The following is a 27,269-nucleotide window of genomic DNA, read 5'->3' as shown; positions in this document are numbered from 1 at the left end:
ACATCTTATATGTATGAGGTTACATTAGTATAACCACAGGTTACACTCGTGGTTACCTGTGGTAGGGGGAGGGGCAAGATAGGAGTAGGGGATTAAGAGGTACAAACTATTAAGTATATAATAAAATATAATGACATATTGTACAACACAGGGAATATAGCCAATATTTTATAATAATTATAAATGGAGTATAACCTTTAAAAATTGTGAAACACTATATTGTACACCTGTAACTTATATAATACTGTACAGCACTATACTTCAATTAAAAAAGAATTAAAGGATTATCATAATTTAAAAAGTAAAGGAAGATATGAGGACAGTATTTCATCAAATGAAGAATGTCAATAAAAAATGTAAAAAAGAACCAAAGAGAAATTCCAGAGTTGAAAGTTAAAATAACCTAAATGAAAAATTTACTAGAGGGGTTCAACAGAAGATATGACCTGTCAGTAGAAAGAATTAGTAAAGATATATTGATAAATATTATATAATATAAATAACAGAAAAATAATGAAGAAAAATAAACAGAACCTCAAAGAAATGTGAGACACCATTACATACAGCAATATATGCATAATTGGAGTACCAGAAAGTAGAAGAATGGTCCAGAAAAAGTATTTGAAGACCACAATAATTTGTTCCTTGAGAAATTACCTTTTCTTCTGAGTCTAACCTTCCTATTTTACATTGTTAAAATTTCCCTTTGTGGAAAAAAAAAAAAAAGGAAATGTTACTTCTAGTAGATGGTAATTATTTTGTAAGGCCTTTAATTTGCAAAATAAAATGTTGGCACTCTATTGATCTCAAAATTTTTTTAATGTAAAAATTTTATTGTTCCATAAAATCCTAAATTGTGGAACCACTGGTTTAAGAACTATGTCTATTCAGTGGCCCTTGGAACCTGACAGTGTTAAGGAAAATAATAATCGTTAAAGTTTTAACATGAGAAGGGTATTATAGATCTTCAAATGCCTAGCAAAAATACTTACTACGAAGTAAACTTAATGAATATGTGTCGGAATGAATGACAATTGGATCACAAGTATGTGATTTACTCTTGGCATGTGTGTGTGTGTGTGTGTGTGTGTGTGTGTGTGTGTGTGTGTGTAGCCATGGCCTCCTTCTGCTGTTCTTCAAGACTATATAGCTACATCTCATATGTATGAGGTTACGTGTTTCTTGATAGTCTTATTCCCATGACATTTTCCTTTGAGCTATTTGTATGCATGCTGAGTTTTCAGTTGAGTTTCAGAAATCCTCTCCACTAAGTATTAAGGAAAAATTGGAACTATCCCCTCCTCCAGTTTTCAGTAATGTTTTCTATTAGTGGTATGGCTGGTGCTGCATTTGCACGTGTTCACTGTTTTCATTAAATTTTCACATTTTCTTCTTCTCAGTCTCTGAAAACCTTTTAAATAATTTTATTTGCTCTTCCTCACTGTCTGCAGAGGCACTCTTAATTTCTTGGTGAGAAACTGAAAAATATATTAGCTCCATGGAGGTTTCACTTTACCATTTCTCTTCCATGGGCTGAGTCTAAGCCTTCTTCATGTGTTGTGAACAGGTAGTACCGTGCTGACTGCTATGAAAATGCTTGGTAATAATTATACTCCCTGGACCTTTGTGGAATAACCTGCTTTACCCAATTTAGCACACAGGTGGTTGGGAAACATCTGCAGTCTTTCTTGTCGGAAACATGTCTGTAGGAGGAGGCGCTGGCTCTGAGACACCATCTCATCTCTGTTGGTGTTTCAAGAGCACACCTTTGATGTGGCTTCCCGAGTTTGGATTTACCAGCACATGAGGCTAAAGACTAGAACTGCAGCATTTTGGACCATGATGCACGACCAAGGTAAAACATCAGTGCCAGGAAATTATTGCTGATCCACCTGGTAACCCAGGAAGAATTGATCAGAGACTTAAAAGATTTAAAGTTGTAAGAAAGGAGGATTATTCCTTGACTCAAAAGGCTTAGTACTCAAAAGGCAAGACCTGCCTGCACTCCTGTCAGCCACTAAATTATTGTCTTAGGAGAACAGAACCATAGTGATAGCCAGAGTATTGCTTAATATCTGCTGCTATTTTAAAGTATTTCCCACAGCATTTCATTGTGTCTTAATGTTACTAAACTTTATATTGCATTTGCTTAAAACTGCTTTAATTGAAGCCATTTAAATTTACATATCCTACTGAGCCATTTTGTATACAAAGCATTAAAATGCAAAAGTGGTTCTTTTTGAAAGATAGCAAAGATAGAACAGTTGGTTATAGATTCTATTTGTGAAAAACCAGCCTTGAACAGAGCTAACAAGAGAGTGATTAAAGGGAATGTATTAAACAATTGCCTAAGGGAGTCGCCCTTCCCTTGTACTGCATCAGCTCACAGTGGGACGTCTCTCACCTTTGCTGTTAGTGGAACTCATTTTTGGCACATAATGACTTAAACTATTATGGATATCTTTAGTTATGAATATCTCTTCTCCACAGCTGAACTGCCATCTTGATTTTACGCTGGCCCTCATAGTGCCAGGGACAGAGGTGGCAATGTTGTAGGGGCTCAAGACAGAAGGATTTGGGGTCATCATTCTTAGAGGTCCCGGCTGGTCTCACAGAAGAGAATGGTTTACTAGGACTATTATGGTCTCATTTGAATTATTTACTGAGACCCTTTAGGGTGTGTATTTTTTCCATACAATTTTTTGTTACTTTATCTCTTAGATATGTTACCATGTATTCTTTTAGGCATGGATTTTGTTGGAGATACTGGTAGCAATTGATACTAATCCAAATTAAATGGATCAGATAATTGAGAAGCCCAGGGGGTAGGTAGGTCTGGGCCTAGGACTCCAGAGATATCATCGGGACCATTTCTCTATCACACAGCTCAGTTTTTCTCTGTTCTGGCATCATTCAAGCAGACTCCACACACATAATCTTGCCACCAAGTTATATACTTCCCACAAGGTTTATGTCCTATTGCTTCAGCAACATCACTGGAATGACAGCTTCTCTGTACTGATAGTTTTTTTTTTTTGACACACACACACTGTATTTTATTTTTACAAGAGATAAATAAACTGACACCAAGCATTGTAAATGCATGACCACAACAAAAGCAACAACGATTGCAATTACCAAACACGAAACCCACTCATACTATGTCATAATATTGACATTCAGTCCAGGAATCCTCCACTGTAACAGCTCCTTTACTTTGCAGTGAAAATTGATTTGTATATTTTTTGCCTCTGAGTCCTTGTGGGATTTTTTTTTATTAAAACAGAAAGTCATAAAAATTATAATCATCCTCATCAGCTCACTCAGTCCCATGTAATTAATTTTTTTTCATCTTGATCTTTTGTTAGCACTTGTATGAATTCATCGGTTTTCCATTAGAGTTCTGAAAATGCTTATTCATTCAGTTCAGTAGTATAGTCAGTTACCAGAAACCTGTACTTGTCAGAGTCTTTTCCATGAATTCCTTGAAGATGAAACCCTTTTATAGGAACATTTTCACAAAAGCATCAGAGTCCACCCAGAATTGTCTGTAAATGACAGAAGACTTAAAAATGACCACGGTTAAAGATTTGATGAAAGTTCATAATAATACAATTGACAAGGGAATTTAGTTATTTCTGAGATACACATTTTAAAGTAATAACTAGAATTATGACTTATAACATTACACCAGAACATATAAGATTTTTAGAAATTTCATGTAATGTCTGAAATATTTATATTAACGTATTTCCATACAAATAACCCAAAGAAAGTTTAATATTGTTTATTTGTTTGTTTGTTTTTTTATACTGCAAGCTCTTATTATTAGTCTTCAGTTTCATACACATCAGTGTATACATGTCAATCCCAATTGCCCAATTCAGCACACCACCATCCCCACCCTACCGTGGTTTTCCCCCCTTGGTGTCAACTTGGTCTCAACTTCTGCCCTGCAAACCAGTTCATCTGTACCATTTTTCTAGGTTCCACATACATGCATTAATATACGATATTTGTTTTGCTCTTTCTGATTTACTTCACTCTGTATGACAGTCATTAGGTCCACCCATGTCTCAGCAAATGACTCAATTTCGTTCATGTTTATAGCTGAGTAATATTCCATTGTATATATGTACCACAACTTCTTTATCCATTCATCTATCGATGGGCATTTAGGTTGCTTCCATGACCTGGCTATTGTAAGTAGTGCTGCAATGAACATTGGGGTGAATGTGTCTTTCTGAATTATGGTTTTCTCTGGGTATATGAACAGTAGTGGGATGGCTGGATCATATGGTAATTCTATTTTTGGTTAGTTTTTTTTTTAACATCTTTACTGGAGTGTAATTGCTTTACAATTGTGTGTTAGTTTCTGCTTTATAACAAAATGAATGAGTTATACATATACATATGTTACCATATCTCTTCCCTCTTGCATCTCCCTCCCTCGCATGCTCCCTAGCCCACCCCTCTAGGTGGTCACAAAGCACCAAGCTGATCTCCCTGTGCTATGTGGCTGCTTCCCACTAGCTATCTGTTTTACGTTTGGTAGTGTATATATGTCAATGCCACTCTCTCGCTTTGTCTAGCTTACCCTTCCCCCTCCCCATATCCTCAAGTCCATTCTCTAGTAGGTCTGTGTCTTTATTCCTGTGTAACCCCTAGGTTCTCCATGACATTTTTTTTCCTTAGATTCCATATATATGTGTTAGCATATGGTATTTGCTTTTCTCTTTCTGACTTACTTCACTCTGTATGACAGACTCTAGGTCCATCCACCTCACTACATATAACTCAATTTCATTTTTATGGCTGAGTAATATTCCATTGTATATATGTGCCATATCTTCTTTATCCATTCATCCAATGATGGACACTTAGGTTGTTTCCATCTCTGGGCTATTGTAAATAGAGCTGCAATGAACATTTTGGTACATGACTCCTTTTGAATTATGGTTTTCTCAGGGTATATGCCCAGTAGTGGGATTGCTGGGTCATATGGTACTCCTATTTTTAGTTTTTTAAGGACCTCCATACTGTTCTCCATAGTGGCTGTATCAATTGACATTCCAACCAACCGTGCAAGAGGGTTCCCTTTTCTCCACACCCTCTCCAGCATTTATTGTTTATAGATTTTTTGATGATGGCCATTCTGACTGGTGTGAGATGATATCTGATTTTAGTTTTGATTTGCATTTCTCTAATGGTTAATGATGTTGAGCGTTCTTTCATGTGTTTGTTGGCAATCTGTATATCTTCTTTGGAGAAGTTTCTATTTAGGTCTTCTGCCCATTTTTGGATTGAGCTGTTTATTTTTTTGATACTGAGCTGCACGAGCTGCTTGTAAATTTTGGAGATTAATCCTTTGTCAGTTGCTTCATTTCCAAATATTTTCTCCCATTCTGAGGGTTGTCTTTTCGTCTTGTTTATGGTTTCATTTGTTGTGCAAAAGCTTTTAAGCTTCATTAGGTCCCATATGTTTATTTTTATTTCCATTTCTCTGGGAGGTGGGTCAGAAAGGATCTTGCTGTGATTTATGTCATAGAGTGTTCTGCCTATGTTTTCCTCTAAGAGTTTGATAGTGTCTGGCCTTACATTTAGGTCTCTAATCCATTTTGAGTTTATTTTTGTGTATGGTGTTAGGGAGTGTTCTAATTTCATACTTTTACATGTACCTGTCCAGTTTTCCCAGCACCACTTATTGAAAAGTCTGTCTTTTCTCCACTGTATATTCTTGCCTCCTTTATCAAAGAAAAGGTGACCATATGTGCATGGATTTATCTCTGGGCTTTCTATCCTGTTCCATTGATCTATATTTCTGGTTTTGTGCCAGTACCATACTGTCTTGATTACTGTAGCTTTGTAGTATAGTCTGAAGTCAGGGAACGTGATTCCTCCAGCTCTATTTTTCGTTCTCAAGATTGCTTTGGCTATTTGGGGTCTTTTGTGTTTCCATACAAATTGTGAAATATTTTGTTCTAGTTCTGTGAAAAATGCCAGTGGTAGTTTGATAGGGATTGCATTGAATCTGTAGATTGCTTTAGGTAGTACAGTCATTTTCACAATGTTGATTCTTCCAATCCAAGAACATGGCATATCTCTCCATCTGTTTGTATCATCTTTAATATCTTTCATCAGTGTCTTATAGATTTCTGCATACAGGTCCTTTGTCTCCTTAGGTAGGTTTATTCCTAGGTAATTTTTTCTTTTTGTTGCAGTGGTAAATGGGAGTGTTTCCTTAATTTCTTTTTCATATTTTTCATCATTAGTGTATAGGAATGCCAGAGATTTCTGTGCATTAATTTTGTACCCTGCTACTTTACCAAATTCATTGATTATCTCTAATAGTTTTCTGGTAGCATCCTTAGGATTCTCTATGTATAGTATCATGTCATCTGCAAGCAGTGACCACTTCACTTCTTCTTTTCCAATTTGGATTCGTTTTATTTCCTTTTCTTCTCTGATTGCTGTGGCTAAAACTTCCAAAACTATGTTGAATAATAGTGGTGAGAGTGGGCAACCTTGTCTTGTTCCTGATCTTAGTGGAAATGTTTTCATGTTTTCTCCATTGAGGACGATGTTGGCTGTGGGTTTGTCATATACGGCCTTTATTATGTTGAGGAAAGTTCCATCTATGCCTACTTTCTGCAGGGTTTTCATCATAAATGGGTGTTGAATTTTGTCGAAAGCTTTCTCTGCATCGATTGAGATGATCATATGGTTTTTCTCCTTCAATTTGTTAATATGGTGTATCACGTTGATTGATTTGTGTATATTGAAGAATTCTTGCATCCTTGGAATAAAACCCACTTGATCATGGTGTATTATCCTTTTAATGTGCTGTTGGAGTCTGTTTGCTAATATTTTATTGAGGATTTTTGCATCTGTGTTCATCAGTGGTATTGGCCTGTAGTTTTCTTTTTTGTGACATCTTTGTCTGGTTTTGGTATCAGGGTGATGGTGGCCTCGTAGAATGAGTTTGGTAGTGTTCCTTCCTCTCCAACTTTTTGGAAGAGTTTGAGAAGCATAGGTGTTAGCTCTTCTCTAAATGTTTGATATGATTCGCCTGTGAAGCCATCTCGTCCTGGGCTCTTGTTTGGTGGAAGATATTTAATCACAGTTTCAATTTCATTACTTGTCATGGTCTGTTCTTATTTCCTGTTTCTTCCTGGTTCAGTCTTGTAAGGTTATATCTTTCTAAGAATTTGTCCATTTCTTCCAGGTTGTCCATTTTATTGCCATAGAGTTGCTTGTAGTAGTCTCTTCAGAACTTTGTATTTCTGGGGTGTCTGTTGTAACTTCTCCTTTTTCATTTCTAATTTTATTGATTTGAGTCCTCTCCGTCTTTTTCTGGATGAGTCTGGCTAATGGTTTATCAATTTTCTTTATCTTCTCAAAGAACCAGCTTTTAGTTTTATTGATCTTTGCTGTTTTCTTTGTTTTTATTTCATGTATTTCTTCTCTGATCTTTATGATTTCTTTCCTTCTGCTAACTTTGGGGTTTGTTTTTTCTTCTTTCTCTGGTTCCTTTAGGTGTAAGGTTAGATTGTTTGCTTGAGATTTTTCTTGTTTCTTGAGGTAGGGTTGTATAGCTATAAACTTCCCTCTTTGAACTGCTTTTGTTGCATCCCTTAGGTTTTTGATCATTGGGTTTTAATTGTCATTTGTCTGTAGGTATTTTTTCATTTCCTCTTTGATTTCTTCAGTGATCTCTTGGTTATCTATTTTTTTTTTTTTTTTTTTTTTGCGGTACGCGGGCCTCTCACTGCTGTGGCCTCTCCCGTTGCGGAGCACAGGTTCCGGACGCGCAGGCTCAGCAGCCATGGCTCACGAGCCCAGCCGCTCCGCGGCATATGGGATCTTCCTGGACCGGGGCACGAACCCGTGTCCCCTGCATCGGCAGGCGGACTCTCAACCACTGCGCCACCTGGGAAGCCCCTGGTTATCTATTAATGTAATGTTTAGTAACGTATAGTTTAGTGTTTGTGTTTTTTACGTTTTTTTCCCTGTAATTCATTTCTAATCTCATAGCGTTGCAGTCAGACAAGATGCTTGATATGATTTCAATTTTCTTAAATTTACTGAGGGTTGATTTGTGACCCAAGATGTTATCTATCCTGGAGAATGTTCCGTGCGCACTTGAGAAGAAAGTGTAATCTGCTGTTTTTGGATGGCGTGTCCTATAAATATCAATTAAATCTATCTGGTCTATTGTGTCATTTAAAGCTTCTGTTTCCTTTTTTATTTTCATTTTGGATGATCTGTCCATTCGTGTAAGTGAGGTGTTAAAGTTCCCCACTATTATTGTGTTACTCTCGATTTCCTCTTTTATAGCTGTTAGCAGTTGCCTTATGTATTGAGGTCTCCTATGTTGGGTGCATATATATTTATAATTGTTATATCTTATTCTTGGATTGATCCCTTGATCATATGTAGTGCACTTCCTTGTTTCTTGTAGCATTCTTTATTTTAAAGTCTATTTTATCTGATATGAGTATTGCTACTCCAGCTTTCTTTTGATTTCCATTTGCATGGAATATCTATTTCCATCCCCTCACTTTCAGTCTGTATGTGTCTCTAGGTCTGAAGTGGGTCTCCTGTAGACAGCATATATATGGGTCTTGTTTTTGTATCTATTCAGCAAGCCTGTGTCTTTTGGTTGGAGCATTTAATCCATTCATGTTTAAGGTAATTATCGATATGTATGTTCCTATGACCATTTTCTTAATTGTTTTGGGTTTGTTTTTGTAGGTGCTTTTCTTCTTTTATGCTTCCCACTTAGAGAAGTTCCTTTAGCATTTGTTGTAGAGCTGGTTTGGTGGTGCTGAATTCTCTTAGCTTTTGCTTGTCTGTAAAGCTTTTGATTTCTCCATCGAATCTGAATGAGATCATTGCCGGGTAGAGCAATCTTGGATGTAGGTTCTTCCCTTTTATCACTTTAAGTATATCATGCCACTCCCTTTTGGCTTGTAGATTTTCTGCTGGGAAGTCAGCTGTTAACCTTATGGGAGTTCCCTTGTATGTTATTTGTCGTTTTTCCCGTGGTGCTTTCAATAATTCTTCTTTGTCTTTCATTTTTGCCAATTTGCTTACTATGTGTCTCAGTGTGTTTCTCCTTGGGTTTATCCTGTATGGGACTCCCTGAGCTTCCTGGACTTGGGTGGCTATTTCCCTTCCCATGTTAGGGAAGTTTTCGACTATAATCTCTTCAAATATTTTCTCTGATCCTTTCTCTCTCTCTTCTCCTTCTGGGACCCCTATAATGTGAATGTTGTTGCATTTAATGTTTTCCTGCAAGTCTCTTAGCCTGTCTTCATTTCTTTTCATTCTTTTATCTTTATTCTGTTCTGCAGCAGTGAATTCCACCACTCTGTCTTCCAGGTCACTTATCCGTTCTTCTGCCTCAGTTATTCTGCTATTGATTCCTTCTAGTGTAGTTTTCATTTCAGTTATTGTATTGTTCATCTCTGTTTGTTTGTTCTTTAATTCATCTAGGTGTTCTTTAATTCTTCTAGGTCTTTGTTAAACATTTCTTGCATCTTCTTGATTTTTGCCTCCATTGTTTTTCCGGGGTCCTGGATCATATTCACTATCATTATTCTGAATTCTTTTTCTGGAAGGTTGCCTATCTCCACTTCATTTAGTTTTTTTTCTGGGGTTTTATCTTGTTCCTTCATCTGGTACATAGCCCTCTGCCTTTTCATCTTGTCTGTCTTTCTGTGAATGTGGTTTTGTTCCTGCAAAACAGGCTGCAGGATTGTAGTTCTTCTTGCTCTGCTGTCTGCCCTCTGGTGGATGAGGCTATCTAAGAGGCTTGATGGGAGGGACTGGCAGTGGGTCGAGCTGGGTGTTGCTCTGGTGGGCAGAGCTCAGTAAAACTTTAATCCGCTTGTCTGCTGATGGGTGCGGCTGGGTTCCCTCCCTGTTGGTTGTTTTGCCTGAGGCAAACCAATGCCAGAGCCTACCTGGGCTCTTTGGTGGGGCTAATGGCAGACTCTGGGAAGGCTCACACCAAGGAGTACTTCCCAGAACTTCTGATGCCAGTTTCCTTGTCCCCATGGTGAGCCACAGCTCCCTCCTGCCTCTGCAGGAGACCCTCGAACACTAGCAGGTAGGTCTGGTTCAGTCTACCCTGGGGTCACTGCCCTTTCCCCCGGGTCCTGATACGCACAGTACTTTGTGTGTGCCCTCCAAGAGTGGAGTCTCTCTTTCCCCCAGTCCTGTTGCAGTCCTGCAATCATTTCCCACTAGGCTTCAAAGTCTGATTCTCTAGGAATTCCTCCTCCCATTGCCAGACCCCAGGTTGGGAAGCCTGACATGGGGCTCAGAATCTTCACTCCAGTTGGGGGACTTCTGTGGTATAAGTGTTCTCCAGTCTGTGAGTCACCCACCCACCAGTTATGGGATTTGATTTTACTGTGATTGCGCCCTTACTACTGTCTCATTGTGGCTTCTCCTTTGTCTTTGTATGTGGGATATCTTTTTTTGTGAGTTCCAGTGTCTTCCTGTCGATTCTTGTCCAGCAGCTAGTTGTGATTCTGGTGTTTTTACAAGAGGGAGTGAGAGCACATCCTTTTACTCCGCCATCTTGGTTTGTCTCTCCTCTTCACCTTTTCTTTAAGGAAATCTTCCCATAAAGCCTTGTACTGATAGTTTTAATAAAAGTCTCAGGATTGAATCTCACTGGACTCAGTTAGGTCACACAACGATTACTGAACCAATCACTGTGACCAGGGGAGGGTCATATACCAAGACTGCCTGAAATGGGGAGTGTGGTTTCCCCAAGTTAAATCATGATGTCACTTTTGGAAAATGGGGGAATACAATTCCACCCCCTCAAAAGAAAAATAGTTTGAATTTGTGCTTGCCTTTATGAACTCTTCCCAGTAATATCTGCTTTCCTTTTTTACTTGAATATACCTTCTCTTTCCTATATAACCAACTCTGCCTTTCAGCATCCCCCAAGTCATCACTGCATACTCCATGAAAACAGGTGGGAGTAATGAGAGACCATTGAAAAGAACAACCTTAAACCCTGTTTATGACAGAAACTAGGGTTTCATCTGACACTTTCCAGAGCCTGTGCGAAAGCCTACTTACTTCTGATGGATGATGTTTACCATGCTATTGCTTTCCAAGCCTCAGTTAGTTCACTTTAGGCTGCCAAGTGAGATTTTGAAAACTCCCCAAGGAAGGTTTTATAAATTTAATACAGGTGGAGACCTTTTCTTGTGCTAACATACTCATTTAGTCTAACATTTTCTTCTTCACTATTGACCCAAAGTTCTCCTCTTTAGTCAAAAGTCATTAGAGTCAAAGGTCAAGGAATACTTTTGTAATATTGAAAGAAGTTCCTGACTGCTCTTGTTCTTACATCAGCTGGAATTGAAATCAGTGGTTCACACTGTTCTTTTTGCCAAAACAAGAGTAAATTATATCTGTGGTCAGAGTGCCTCTTCTAATGGCAAAGAAAGGCCTAGAATGATTCACCTACTCAGTATATGAGTGGTTTTCAAGGAATGAGAAAACAGCAGTAGAACAAATTTCCCCGTTATGTGGTCCCATTTTTAACCAGATAGCAGTATTCAGCAATAGGGCTAGTTTCTTCTTCAGAACATCTCTTCTGGTATCTTTACTGAATGATGTTTCAAAATATTGATAGTTAAAAACTCATTTGAAAATGGGTAAAGCTCTCAAGAAGTTTTTAAGTATTTCCAGATTCACATTTTAGTATTTTACTTTAAAATAGTTGTGGTTTTTTTGGTTAGTTTTAGGCCTTTCATAATTTGTCATTAATTTAAAACAAGTCTACAATAAGCACGAAATCTAAATTGTAGCCAGTACAGCATCCCATGATGCTTATTGCCCTGACTATTCTGATGTGTTCTTTTTTGAAGAGCTTGGGTGTTACGTGGTCAGCACTATGCAAACAATTAATGTAATAGAGTGAAAATGTCCCTTCAGCAGAAATAGCTCCTTCTGGGAGGAGGGTAGCCTGCCTCTAGATTGAAGAAGAGTTATGTAAGACCATTTCTGTCCAAAATGATTGGGCTGAATTCCAGATTCTCCTAATGAAACTTTGCTGAATAACTGCTATGTTTGCAGCTGTGGAAGTATTCAATATCAAGTGTTGATCGTTGCCACTTGATCAGCTACTTTAAAACTATCATTCTAGAAGCTAAACCCTAGTGATTGTTCAAAGAAGTTGATTGTATAGGAATTTACTTTTGTTGACAGTGATGGGTTGTAATCTGGGGTGAGAGCATTTTTTAGTTGTTATGACTTTTATTGAAGGAGATCTCTGTGAGAGTATGGGTTTTTCCATTGGCCTTTGGTAAATAATGGTATCTTTCAGGACTTAGAAGATAGGGATAGTGATACTTTTATTTTCTCAACTTCCCTGAAATATTCTGAAAACATCAGTTCAAGATCTAAATGTTTTTCTTTTCAGCTGTTATGGTAAAATACTTTTATTTTATCAATCTTTTTAAAAAATTAATTAATTTATTTTTGGCTGCATTGGGTTTTCGTTGCTGCTCAGGGACTTTCTCTAGTTGCGGCAAGCGGGGGCTATTCTTCATTGCAGTGTGTGAGCTTCTCATTGTGGCGGCTTCTCTTTTTGCAGAGCACGGGCTCTAGGCACGCAGGCTTCAGTAGTTGTGGCACGCGGGCTCTAGAGCGCAGGCTCAGTAGTTGTGGTGCACGGGCTTAGTTGCTCTGCGGCATGTGGGATCTTCCCAGACCAGGGCTCGAAACTGCATCCCCTGTGTTGGCAGGTGGATTCTTAACCACTGCACCACCAGGGAAGTCCTATTTTATCAATCCTTAAAAACTTTACAATCAAGCAACTTTAAAGGCTTCATCTCAGGAGAAAACACTGTGACTGACAAAAATGATACTTCATTTTGAAAAGTAAATTTGTTAACCTTGTGAGAGAAATGATTTGATTTTGTGGTTTTCATTTCTGAATGCAATTGATACATCACAAACTTAAAAAAAATAATACTAGATCAACATTGGTATTACAAGAAGACTAAAGTTCTGAAATGATTTTATCCAAGATGCTAGAATGTGTATTATTTATGAGTGGTGAGTGGCATATACTTCTACTATTTAATTATAATTCTTTGGTGCTTTGAAATTCTCAATTTAGGATTGTTTTTTTCTTGTTTTAAGCAGAAAAAGTAAAATACTGATATAAAAAATCCAAATGTATGAGTAAACTTGAATGAAAATCCTTTTAAATCGATAACCTAATTATTCTTAGTTCTTAGCTATTTCATTATAACTGCATTCAAACTACTCTAGAATGTAATGGCTTAAAAATAACCAGTTTTACTATTTTTCCTGATTCTCATACCTGGGCAGGCTCAGGAGGCAGTTATTTCCCTGGTGGTCACTTATGTGGCTGTCTTCAGCTGGTGGGCCAACAGTGGGCTGGGGCCAGGTTCGGTTGGGTTGCTGAGATGACCGGCCTTCCATTCCTCCATGTAGTTTCAGGGCCTGTCTCCCTTTTTACATGGTCTTTCAAAGTGATTCTTTAGTAGCAGAACTTCTTACACAGCAGCTCAGGGCACCCAAGAGTGCAGGAGTAAAAGTTTCTAGGCCTTCTTAACCCTTAGACACGGAACTGGCACGGCATCACTTTCACAGCATTCTTTTGGTTAGGGAAAGTCACAGGGCCATCCCAGGTTCAAGGGGAGAGGATAACATGAGGGTGTACTACCTGGAAGCATGGTTTATTGGGGGCCACCAAAGGCACAGTCTCCTGCATTAGCGTTTATTGATGCATTCAAATGACGTGCGGTATTTCTATATTTGTTATAAAGTACAGGGTGCCATGAGGATATGTAAATATTAGAGAAGGGAAGTCGGGATAATTTTCCCTGAGGAAGAGTGCTTGAATTAAGAATTAAAGAATGAGGGGAATAGAGTAGTGAAGTAATGGGCAAGGGAAGAGACGCATTCCAGGAGGTGACCCTGAAGTAGAAGAAAACATGCACTGAGGGGAGTGGGGTATTTGAGGAAATGAAAGTAGACAATGTGACTATACTACAAAAGCTAGGGCAAGAGTGATGTGAAGTGGGGCTGAAATGGAAAATGGGAGCCAGAGCACATATGGGCTTGTCAGCCATGATAAGACTTCGTGAGAGCAATAGCATACCACTGAAGGATTTAAGGGATTAGGTGGGGATTGTGGCAAAAAAGCAGGTTGACAATTTGTAAAAATAAATCTAGTCTCTGTGTGGAGAATTAATTTAAGATGACAAGAGTGAATGTAGAAAGATGGGTTTGGAGGTTATGACAGGAGTCTAGGTGAGATAGGATGATGGAGAGATTGGAGATTAAGTGTGAGTATAAGATGTTTAGTAGGCAAACTAGACCGTACCTAGTTTGCTATGGTATGGGGGGAAAAATGGAGAAGAAAAAGTGAACAATGTCTCCTGGGTTTCTTGTTTGCAGAACTACATGAATGGTGGTACTGTTTATCTATAGCTATGTCTACGTCATCTAGGTATGTATGTGTGTATATACATACCTATATCTGTTTGTCTGTCTATCTCTACAGGAAATCAGGTCCTAGTGTGGGAAGGGGGAGAGGCAATCAAGAACTGGGATTTGTATATATTTAATTTGAGATGCTTTTAAGAAATTCAAGGAGAGACCTTGGATTAGTTCCAGGAGTTTGGATCTCAGAGAAGTCCAGTATGGAGATTAAATTTGTGATTGATTGCTGATAACAGAACCTGTGAGCACAAATTAGATCATTTTGGAGAGACAATAGATTCAAAAGAGATGGGGACAACAGACTGAGACTTGAGGAACTGAACTTTTTAAAGCCTGCCTCGAAGAGCTTGAACAGGCAGACTGAGAATGTGGGGAAATCCAGAAGAGTGTGATGTCACAGATGCCAAAGAGAGAGAGTTTTAAAGAAGAAGGGATTGAATAGCAATGTTAAATGCTGCAGAAGGGTCAAATAAGAGGAAGAATAATAAATGCCCATTGCATTTACTGATGAAGAGAAGGTCCTGGTAGCTTTCCAAAACTGTTTAAGTAGAGATGGTGAGGCAAGCTGTATTGAGATAGATTGACGAGTGAGAAAACAGTGAGGAAAGAAAGAGAGGTAATGAATATGACTCTTAAAGGAGATTTGGTTATGAGTGAGAGAGAAATAAAAGATGATTGTATGGTCATATGCAGTTTTGGAGGGATCGGAGATAAGAGATAAGGGGTAAAATAGAGACTATGGGAGCATGGCTGGAAGAGTTAGTTTTAGGAGGACATACACTTTCTTTTTAATAATTGACTTACTAGTAAGCACTCAATTCAAAAGGAGCTACCCTTTCCAAGGTTATATTTTTAAATTATTTTTTCATGTTTTTATTTCCTAAAGAACAGGAATAAAGGTAATAAATGATACTTATAATTGTCAAGAACTGTGAAGGATCTTAGTTTTACTGCCTTGTTAGCTAAGATGTTAGCCACTTTCAGGAATGCTGTCATAAGACAAAGACAAAGGACTTCATTACTCACAGCGCTACAAGCAATGCAAGCTTTATGTTTGTGTCAGTTACTCTTTTCCCCAAGTTCTATGGAGGCAAATGAAGCAGCCAAGTTGGATGTTGCACACATAGTGGGTTTGCATCACAGCTGCGGAACTCTGAGCTTAGGGAACCTGAATATTTTATAATAGGCTACAGCAAACCTGACCAACCTTTGCCCTGGAGGGATACATTATACTTATTATACTGGTATACTGGACAATAAACAAACCTTCCCTCTGTTCCATAGGAAAACACTATTCCTCTCTGTCTTCTTTTTTTTTTTTAGCAATATGTTTTTTAAATTTTATTGAAGTATAGCTGACTTACAGTTGTGTTAATTTCTGCTGTACAGCAAAGTGATTCAGTTATACATATAAATATATTCTTTTTCATTTTTATTCTTTTCCATTATGGTTTATCACAAGATATTGTATATAGCTCCCTGTGCTATGCAGTAGGACCTTGTTGTTAATCCATCCTATATATATTAGTTTGCATCTGCTAATCTCAAACTCCCAATATTTCCCTCCCCTTCCCTCCTCCCCCTTGGTAACCACAAGATTGTTCTTTATATCTGTGAGTCCTTTTCTGTTTTGTAGACATGTTCATTTGTGTCATATTTTAGATTCCACATATAAGTGATATCATATGGTATTTGCTTTTCTCTTTCTGACTTACTTCACTTCATATGATAATCTCTAGTTGCTCCATGTTGCTGCAAATAACATTATTTCATTATTTTTTATGGCTGAGTAATATTCCATTGTATATATATACCACATCTTCTTTATCCATTCATCTGTTGATGGACATTTAGGTTGTTTCCATGTCTTGGCTATTGTAAATAGTGCTGCTATGAATATAGGGGTGCATAGGGTATCTTTTCAAATTATAGTTTTGTCTGGGTATATGCCCAGGGGTGGGATTGCTGGATCATATGGCAGCTCTATTTTTACCTTTTTTGTGGAACCTCCATACTGTTTTCCATAATGGCTGCACCAACTTACACTCCCACCGAGAGTGTAAGAGGGTTCCCTTTTCTCCATGCTCTCTCCGACATTTATTATTTGTAGACTTTTTAATGATGGCCATTCTGACCAGTGTGGGGTGGTACCTCAGTGTAGTTTTGATTTGCATTTCTCTAATAATTAGCAATGATGAGCATCTTCTCATGTGCATATTTGACATCTGTATGTCTTCTTTGGAGAAATGTCTGTTTAGGTCTTCTGCCCATTTTTGATTGGGTTGTTTGCTTTTTGTTATTGAGTTGTATGATCTGTTTGTATATTTTGGAAATTAATCCCTTGTCGGTAGCATCATTTGCAAATATTGTCTCCCAGTCCATAGGTTGTCTTTTTGTTTTGTTTATGGTTTCCTTTGCTGTGCAAAGGTTTATAAGTTTGATTAGGTCTCATTTGTTTATTTTTGCTTTTGTTTCCATTGCTTTGGGAGGCTGACCTAAGAAAACATTGGCATGATTTATGTCAGAGAATGTTTTGCCTATGTTCTCTTCTAGGAGTTTTATGGTGTCATGTCTTATATTTAAGTCTTTAAGCCATTTTGAGTTTATTTTTATGGCATGATTTCATTGATTTACATGTGGCTGTCCAACTTACCTAGCACCACTTGCTGAAAAGACTGTCTTCCCCACTGAATATTCTTGCCTCCTTTCTTGAAGATTAATTAATTGTCCATAGGTGTGTGGGTTTATTGCTGGGCTCTCTATTCTGTTCCATTGGTCCATATGTCTATTTTTGTGCCAATACAATGCTGTTTTGATTATTGTAGCTTTGTAGTATTGTTTGAAGTCTGGCAGGGTTATGCCTCCTGCTTTGTTCATTTTCCTAAGGATTGCTTTGGCAATTCTGGGTCTTTTATGGTTCCATATAAATTTTAGGATTATTTGTTCTAGTTCTGTGAAAAATGTCATGGGTAATTGGATAGTATCCCTCTCTACTAAGACTGTTTGCTTCTTGAAAAGATAGTTCTGAGCCTAAGTTTTCAGAGTCTTTGCTAAAAAGATGTGCAGAAACATGAGAGACTTATGGAGAATTGTCTCCCAACAATATTAGTTAGCATTTATGGGCATTACCTGTGTTCCAGGCACTAATATTACATTTATTTTCTAGTCCAACGTTCACAACAGCCCTTTGAAAAACTTTATTAGTTGACTTGGGCTGTAGTAATAACAAAATATCATGGACAGTATATCTCAAACAACAGAAATTTATTTCTCACAGATCTGGAGGCTGTAAATCTAATTTCAAGGTGTTGGTAGAATTGCTTTCTATTGAGACCTCTCCTGCTGACTTGTAGATGGCTGCCTTTTCACTGTGTTCTCACATAGGCTTTCTTCTGTGTGCCTGTCTTCCTGGTGTCTCTTTCTCTTCTTATAAGGATTTCAGTCCTACTAGATTAGAACCCTATTCTTAGGACCTCATTTACCCTTAATTACCTGTTTAAAGGTCCTGTCTTCAAATACAGACACAATGGGAATAATACTTCAATATAAGAGTTTTAGGAGGACAAAATTCAGTCCATAACAGGTACTAAATGCTGTACATTACTTACTGTAACTATTTTACTGGTAAGAAAACCGAGGCTTAGAGAAGTTGAGAAACTTTAACAAGGTCACACAAATCAAAGTGATAGAATGGGATTTGAACTGATCTCCTGTCTGACATCCCACTCTCCTATATAGTTAGAATTGAATATATTGTGTTTTTTGGTGCTTCAGGGGAAAGGGTGATTTCTTAGCTTTTGGAACAGAATCACAAGTCTTGTGAAAGAACGTTATAGTATGAGCCACAGTTTATTAGCCAGGTTGACTGACTGACTTCCTTCATGCCTCTTTTTCCCTTTCCCTCCTTCCTACCACACAATCATTTATTCAGATGTTCAATATATGTTTATTGAATTCTACTATGGCCAGTTACTGTCTAGGTGCTAGGGATCCATCAATAAACAAAATAAACTCCCTGACTTAATGAAAAGTACACCCTTGGTATTGTGTGAAAGATTTTTCACTATCCCCCTTCACCTACTCCCTGTTCTTTAATATTTATATTTTCTGTACAACTGGAAGAGAATGGGAACCATATATTAAGCATATCCACTTATATTATCTCATTTAATAACTGATGTATGGCCTATTAGCACAGATTGGTGACTGTCCCATTTAAAATCTTTAATTCTGATTATGGAAACGTATTTTCCTTGTGGTTGATCAGAGAAACTTTGACTGCAAGCTCAAGTGTTTAGGTGTAATGATGTGTTTATGAATAATGCTACATGTATATGTATATCAACGTATATCTATATATTTGTATGTTTTTACCTCCTTGTGTCAAAAACTAGATGGTCAGTCCCAAGAATGATTAGGAGTTATTGTAATACAGATGGCCATCTTGGTTCCAGTCTTGGTTGGTGAGGCTGGAATTAATCAGCTTAACACAGTATAAAAGTCCAAGTATACAGGAAGAATGTCATGGGATTGAGAGTGTCAGATAGCATTGATGATAAAGACAGTTTGGGGGAAAATGAAAACAGAACCAAAAATCAGTACCACTCCTAAAGTTATGTTCAGGTTTTGGGAAACCCATCCAGCCTTATATCTTCTGATTCCAGCCTGCCAGAATTTCTTCTAGCTAGTGGTATCTGTATAGGTTTTGCCTATATATGATTTTCTTTGCAGCATAAAAAAAGATTGTTTAAAGTGTATTTAAAAGAAAGAAGGTTTTTCTCAACTGAAAAATTAATTGGCTGCATTTCAAGGTACCTTTCTATATTTATAAAACTATTTGGAGTCAAGGCACAGTGCATTCAGGCTAACATATTTTGTGAAGGTTGATTCCAACTGGGCCTTTCCTTTGAGTTTTCTGGGGTACCATATGTATTTGAGCAGCTGTGAGTTGGGATGCATGATTCACTGTTACTTTATTCTTATAGCTCTCCTCTCTTGAAGTCTAATACTTCGTTTTTATAGTCCACAACTGGGGATTAGCAAGTTAACCTTCGCTGTCACCAGATGTGACAGGGATATAAAGAAAGAGATTTCTTGGGCTTCCCTGGTGGCGCAGTGGTTGAGAGTCCGCCTGCTGATGCAGGGGACACGGGTTCGAGCCCTGGTCCGGGAAGATCCCACATGCCATGGAGTGGCTGGGCCCGTGAGCCATGGCCACTGAGCCTGTGCGTCTGGAGGCTGTGCTCCGCAACAGGAGAGGCCACAACAGTGAGAGGACCGCATACCGCGAAAAAAAAAAAAGAGATTTCTTGGCATAGTCACTATAAGAACTCTTTTCCTGTCAATAAAAATCAAAGTAATAATAGTCAATCCATAGGTTATTATTTTTTCTTTTCAAAAAATATTAACCTGCTTTGAGTTATTAAAAATATTTTGAAGTTTTTATTCAAACAAGTAAAACCTACATTTAGGCTATTTTAACTTTATATATTCTATTGTATTTTAAATTTACTGTTGTTAAACTGTTTTTTAAGCTGTTTTCAACCTTCACATCTAAATAACTGGTTCATTAAAATTCCTGATTGGTATGTTGCAAGACACTTGGCAAATAAATGTTGAAAGTAGAACCTCACTCAACATACATGACTATAGCCAAAATTTGGTATAATAAAAATAAAGTTTTGTCAGAAAGTAGTTAACAACTATAGAATTATACAGTAAGTCCCCTACGTATGAATGAGTTCCATTTCAAGAGTGTGTACGTAAGCCCAATTTTGTTCGTAAGTCCAACAAAGTTAGCCTAGGTACCCAACTAACACAATTGTCTATATAGTACTGTACTGTAATAGGTTTGTAATACTTTTCACACAAATAATACATAAAAACAAACAAACACAGAAAATAAAACATTGTTAATCTTACAGTACAGTACCTTGAAAAGTACAGTAGTGCAGTACAGCAGCTGGCATACGGGGGCTGGCACTGAGTGAACAGGCAAGAAGATTTACTGACTGGAGGAGGGAGAGAAGGATGGTAGAGCTGAAGGATCATCAGCAGTAGGAGACAGAGGGCAAGCTGCAATTTCACTCATGCCTGACATTAATGGTATGCATGTTCGCATCTTTGAAAGTTCGCAACTTGAAGGTTTGTTATGTAGGGCACTTACTGTATTTTGTTGCTGTTTTAAAGCAAACATTGAAGAGTCAATAGCACAGTGATTAACAGCATGAACTCTAAAGCCAGATTACCTAGATTAGACTACCCCTTTAACTGTATGACCTCCGGCAAATTGCTTAATCTCTCTGTGCCTCAGTTCCTTCATCTGTAAAATGGAAATAATAATCTGACCTATCTTATAGGGTTTTTATTGTATTTAAATAAAGTAATATGTGTGAAGCAATTTGGACAGTGTTAGGTACAACTTAAATAAAAGGTAGCTTTTAATTACTGTTATTATGAAGTACAGCCCCAAAGAGTGCCCTTGTTAGAATTCAATGTAGTGAGGAGTTGGGTTCTCAGATTTGCAGGCCTAGTGATTCACTTTTATCATTGCTCCCAGATTTAATCAGCTCAAGTCTCTGAGAGAAGGAATTGAACAAACTCATGAGTGACTAATGGAACAGCCAGAAGCCCCATTTATAAAAGTGACAAAAATTATTCTGAAGTAACTAATGAGGTGATTTTTTCCTCATGCAATCCCTTTTACCTATAATTCTATTTGCCTCTTCAACCTAGATCTTGGTCTCCATGACTCAGAGAAGGGAGGCTTCAGTAGACCACAGACAAAAAAAGTTTTAAAATAGTCTTTGAAGTTTGAATTTTCAAGCCCTATCATAAATACCAGGCAAGTAAGAAAATTCATTCAGTCAAGCCCTGGTTTGTCCTGGTTGTTGGATAAATATAGATTCTCTTGCCTTGGGTAGAAAAATGAGCTAGGGAAGATGGAAATGGAGTTATTCCCTGAAAAGAAGTTCTTTGCTCTGCAGCCTACTCCAAAACTGAGCCCTGAGGAGGTGGTGATACAAGTCCAAGAGCAGTGAGGAGCTATGACTTGTTTCACAAGTGGGATTTCCTCATATGCTGGGATGGTATTATACCAGTTGAGTAGGTATGATAATATAGCATGATGTGATGTGGTGTGTCAAGGTCACTAGAGTTTGAGTTAAACTGCTTGAGTTTCTTATGATCCCCAGAGCAGTTTGGAAAAATCTTGCCATTTTCCTCCCGAACCCAAATTAAAAGTGGCCACAAATTTTTTGCTACTTCCCATTAAGAAACAAAGACTAATTCCCTTCTTGAATGTGGGCTAATCTAGTGGCTTGGTTGACAAATGGAACATACTAGAAGTGAGCTTCTGTGAGTTTTATTTATTTCATCCTTATTGGAGTATAATTGCTTTACAGTGTTGTCTTGTTTCTGCTGTACAAAAAAGTGAATCAGCTATATGTATACATATATCCCCATATCCCCTCCCTCCTGCGTCTCCCTCCCACCCTCCCTATCCCACCTCACTAGGTCATCACAAAGCATCAAGCTGATCTCCCTGTGCTATGCAGCAGCTTCTACTAGCCATCCATTTTACATTTGGTAGTGTATATATGTTGATGCTACTCTATCACCTCGTCCCAGCATATGCTTCCCCCCTGTGTCCTCAGGTCTGTTCTCTATATCCGCGTCTATTCCTGCCCTGTCACTAGGTTCATGAGTACTGTTTTTTTGGACTCCATATATATGTGTTAGCATTCGGTATTTGTTTTTCTCTTTCTAACTTTGTATGACAGATTCTAGTTCCATCCACCTCACTACACATAACCCAATTTTGTTTATTTTTATGGCTGAGTAATACTCCATTGTATATATGTGTCACATCTTTTTTTTTTTTTTTTTTTTTGTGTCACATCTTTATCCATTCATCTGTCGATGCACATTTAAGTTGCTTCCATGTCCTGGCTATTGTAAATAGTGCTGCAATGAACACTGTGGTACATGTATCTTTTTGAATTATGGTTTTCTCAGGGTATATGCCCAGTAGTGGGATTGCTGGGTCATATGGTACTTCTATTTTTAGTTTTTAAAGGAACCTCCATACTATTGTTCTCCATAGTGGTTGTATCAATTTACATTCCCACCAACAGTGCAGGATGGTTCCCTTTTCTCCACACCCTCTCCAGCATTTATTATTTCTAGATTTTTTGATGTTGGCCATTCTGACCAGTGTGAGGTGATACCTCAATGTGGTTTTGATTTGCATTTCTCTAATAATTAGTGATGTTGAGCATCTTTTCATGTGTGTGTTGGCAATCTGTATATCTTCTTTGGAGAGATGTCTATTTAGGTCTTCCACCCATTCTTGGATTCGGTTGTTTGGTTTATTTTGATATTGAGCTGCATGAGCTGCTTGTAAATTTTGGAGATTAATCCTTTGCCAGTTGCTTCATTTACAAATATTTTCTCCCATTCTGAGGGTTGTCTTTTTGTCTTGTTTATGGTTTCCTTTGCTGTGCAAAAGCTTTTAAGTTCCATTAGGTCCTATTTGTATATTTTTGTTTTTCTTTCCATTATTCTATGAGGTGGGTCAAAAAGGATCTTGCTGTGATTTATGTAATAAAGTGTTCTGCCTATGTTTTCCTCTAAGAGTTTTATAGTGTCTGGCCTTACATTTAGGTCTTTAAACCATTCTGAGTTTATTTTTGTGTATGGTGTTAGGAAGTGTTCTAATTTCATTCTTTTACATGTAGCTGTCCAGTTTTCCCAGCACCACTTATGGAAGATGTTGTCTTTTCTCCATTGTATATTCTTGCCTCCTTTGTCAAAGAAAAGTTGACCATATGTGCATGGGTTTATCTCTGTGCTCTCTGTCCTTTTCCACTGATCTATATTTCTGTTTTTGTGCCAGTACCATACTGTCTTGATTACAGTAGCTTTGTAGTATAGTCTAAAGTCCAGGAGCCTGATTCCTCCACCTCCATTTTTCTTAAGATTGCTTTGGCTATTCGGGGTCTACTGTGTTTCCATACAAGCTGTGAAATTTTTTGTTCTAGTTTTGTGAAAAATTCCATTGCTAGTTTGATAAGGGTTGCATTGAATCTGTAGATTGCTTTGGGTAGTATAGTCATTTTCACAATGTTGATGCTTCCAATCCAAGAACATGGTGTATCTGTCCATCTGTTTGTATCATCTTTGATTTCTTTCATCAGTGTCTTATAGTTTTCTGCAGACAGGTCTTTTGTTTCCTTAGGTAGGTTTATTCCTAGGTATTTTATTCTTTTTGTTGCAGTGGTAAATGGGAGTGTTTCCTTAGTTTCTCCTTCTGATTTTTCATTGTTAGTGTATAGGAATGCAAGAGATTTCTGTGCATTAATATTGTATCCTGCTACTTTACCAAATTCATTGATTAGCTCTAGTGGTTTTTGGTGGCAACTTTAGGATTTTCTATGTATAATATTATGTCATCTGCAAACAGTGACAGTTTTACTTCTTCTTTTCTAGTTTGGATTCCTTTTATTTCTTTTTCTTCTCTGATTGCCATGGCTAGGACTTCCAAAACTATGTTGAATAATATTGGTGAGAGTGGGCACCCTTGTCTTGTTCCTGATCTTAGAGGAAATGCTTTCAGTTTTTCACCATTGCAAATGATGTTGGCTGTGGATTTGTCATATATGGATTTTATTATGTTGAGATAGGTTCCCTCTGTGCCCACTTTCTGTAGATTTTTTATCATAAATGGGTGTTGAATATTGTCAGAAGGTTGTTCTGCATCTATTGAGATTATCATATGGCTTTTATTCTTGTTTGTTAATATGGTGTATCACATTGATTGATTTGCATATATTGAAGAATCTTTGCATTCCTGGGCTAATCCCCACTTGATCATGGTGTATGATCTTTTTAATGTGCTGTTGGATTCTGTTTGCTAGTATTTTGTTGAGCATTTTTGCATCTATGTTCATCAGTGATATGGCCTGTAATTTTCTTTTTTTGTGACACTTTGTTTGGTTTTGGCATCAGGGTCATGGTGGCCTCGTAGCATGAGTTTGGGAGTGTTCCTCCTTCTGCTATATTTTGGAAGAGTTTGAGAAGGAAAAATGTTAGCTCTTCTCTAAGTATTTGATAGATTTCGCCTGTGAAGCCATCTTGTCCTGGGCTTTTGTTTGTTGGAAGATTTTTAATCACAGTTTCAATTTCAGTGCTTGTGATTGGTCTGTTTATATTTTCTATTTCTTCCTGGTTCAGTCTTGGAAGATTGTACTTTTCTAAGAATTTGTCCATTTCTTCCAGGTTGTCCATTTTATTGGCATATAGTTGCTTGTAGTAATCTCTCATGATTCTTTTTTATTACTGTGATGTCAGTTGTTACTTCTTTTTCGTTTCTAATTATTGATTTGGGTCTTCTCCCTTTTTTTCCTGATGAGTCTGGCGAATGGGTTATCAATTTTGTTTATCTTCTCAAAGAACCAGCTTTTAGTTTTATTGATCTTTGCTATTGTTTCCTTCATTTCTTTTTCATTTATTTCTGATTGATCTTTATGATTTCTTTCCTTATGCTAAGTTTTGGGTATTTTTGTTCTTCTTTCTCTAATTGCTTTAGGTGTAAGGTTAGGTTGTTTATTTGAGATTTTTCTTGTTTCTTGAGGTAGGATTGTATTGCTATAAACTTCCTTCTTATAACTGCTTTTGCTGCATCCCATAGGTTTTGGGTCATCGTGTTTTCATTGTCATTTGTTTCTAGGTACTTTTTGATTTCCTCAGTGATCTCTTGGTTGTTTAGAAGTGTATTGTTTAGCCTCCATGTGTTTGTATTTTTTACAGTTTTTTCCCTGTAATTGATACCTAGTCTCATAGCATTGTGTTTGGAAAAGATGCTTGATATGATTTCAGTTTTCTTAAATTTACTGAGGCTTGATTTGTGACCTAAGATGTGATCTATCATGGAGAATGTTCCGTGTGCACTTTGAGAAGAAAGTGTATTCTCTTGTTTCTGGATGGAATGTCCTATAAATATCAATTAAGTCCATCTCATCTAATGTGTCATTTAAAGCTTATTTTTCCTTATTTATTTTCTGTTTGGGTGATCCGTCCATTGGTTTAAGTGGGGTGTTAAGGTCTCCTAGTACTATTTTTGTGTTACTGTCCATTTTCTCTTTTATGGCTGTTAACATTTGCCTTATGTATTGAAGTGCTCCTGTGTTGGGTGCATTGATATTTACAGTTGTTATATCTTCTTCTTGGATTGATCCCTTGATCATTATGTAGTGTCCTTTCTTGCCTCTTGTAATAATCTTTATTTTAAAGTCTATTTTATCTGATATGAGTATTGCTATTCCAGCTTTCTTTTGATTTTCATTTGCATGGAATATCTTTTTCCATCCCCTCATTTTCAATCTGTATGTATCCCTAGGTTGAAGTGGGTCTCTTGTAGATAGCATATATATGGGTCTTGGTTTTTCTTTTAATTTTATTTATTTATGTTTGGTTGTGTCAGGTCTTAGTTGTGGCTGGTGGACTCCTTAGTTGCAGCCAGTGGGCTCCTTAGTTGTGGCATGCAAACTCTCAGTTGCAGCATGCATGTGGGATCTAGTTCCCTGACCAGGGATTGAACTGCATCCCCTGCCTTAGGAGGTGAATTCTTAACCACTATGCCACCAGGGAAGTCCCTCAGGTCTTGTCTTTGTATCCATTCAGCCAGTCTGTCTTTTGGTTGGGGCATTTAATCCATTTACATTTAAGATAATTATTGATATGTATGCTCCTATTACCATATTCTTAATTGTTTTGGGCTTGCTTTTGTAGGTCTTTTCCTTCTCTTGTGTTTCCTGCCTAGAGACGTTCCTTTAGCATTTGTTGTAAAGCTGGTTTGGTGGTGCTGAATCCTCTTAGCTTTTGCTTATCTGTAAAGCTTTTTTCTCCATAGAATCTGAATGAGATCCTTGCTGGGTAGAGTAATCTTGGTTGTAGGTTTTCTCCTTTCGTTATTTTAAATATATCTTGCCATTCCCTTCTGGCCTGCAGAGTTGCTGCTGAAAGATCAGCTGTTAACCTTATGGGGATTACCTTGTATGTTATTTGCTGCTTTTCCTTTGCTGCTTTTAATATTTTTTCTTTGTGTTTAATTTTTGTTAGTTTGATTAATATGTGTCTTGGCATGTTTCTCCTTAGGTTTATCCTGTATGGGACTCTCTGCATTCCTGGACTTGACTGACTATTTCCTTTCCCATGTTGGGGAAGTTTTCAACTATAATCTCTTCAAATATTTTCTCAGAACCTTTCTATTTTTCTTCTTTTTCTGAGATGTCTATAATTTAAATGTTGGTGTGCTTAATGTTGTCCCAGAGGTCTCTGAGACTGTCCTCCATTCTTTTCCTTCTTTTTTCTTTATTCTGCTCTGTGACAGTTATTTCTGCCATTCTATCTTCCAGCCCACTTATCCGTTCTTCTGCCTCAATTATTCTGCTGTTGATTTCTTCTAGAGTATTTTTAATTTCGGTTATTGTGTCGTTCATTACTGTTTGTTTGCTCTTTAGTTCTTCTAGGTCCTTGTTAAATGTTTCTTATATTTTCTCTACTCTAATTCTGAGATTTTGAATCATCTTTACTATCATTACTCTGAATTATTTTTCAGGTAGTTTGCCTATTTCCTCTTCATTTATTTGTTCTTGTGGGTTTTTATCTTGCTCATTTGCCTGCAAGATATTTTTCTGTTTTCTCATTTTGTCTAATTTACAGTGTTTGAGGTCTCCTTTCCCTAGGCTGCAGGGTCT

General features: G+C 37.5%; 1 protein-coding gene across 6 annotated transcripts in view; it reads left to right on the top strand.

Moving 5' to 3' along the window:
* Window positions 1–883: 883 nt before the first annotated feature.
* Window positions 884–27,269, top strand: part of PDE4D (phosphodiesterase 4D) — a 1,204,091-nt gene continuing 1,177,705 nt past the window's right edge. Inside the window, exons 1-2 of one of the 6 annotated variants that reach the window (XM_089908361.1) lie at window positions 1,633–1,855; window positions 2,491–2,677. The gene's annotated coding sequence lies outside the window, so the exon portion shown is untranslated. Of the gene's footprint in view, window positions 1,856–2,490; window positions 2,678–27,269 lie in introns of all 6 variants that reach the window. The other 5 variants (XM_089908363.1, XM_089908364.1, XM_089908362.1 and 2 more) reach the window with 5 other exon arrangements.

The sequence above is a fragment of the Delphinapterus leucas genome, chromosome 3 (assembly GCF_059928025.1).
Source record: "Delphinapterus leucas isolate spDelLeu-1000000601 "Yukka" chromosome 3, BTC_Dleu_Yukka2, whole genome shotgun sequence".
NCBI classification, from domain to species: domain Eukaryota; kingdom Metazoa; phylum Chordata; class Mammalia; order Artiodactyla; family Monodontidae; genus Delphinapterus; species Delphinapterus leucas.
Note: the sequence above shows the minus strand (reverse complement) of the source record. Positions and strands in the feature narration are given on the sequence as shown.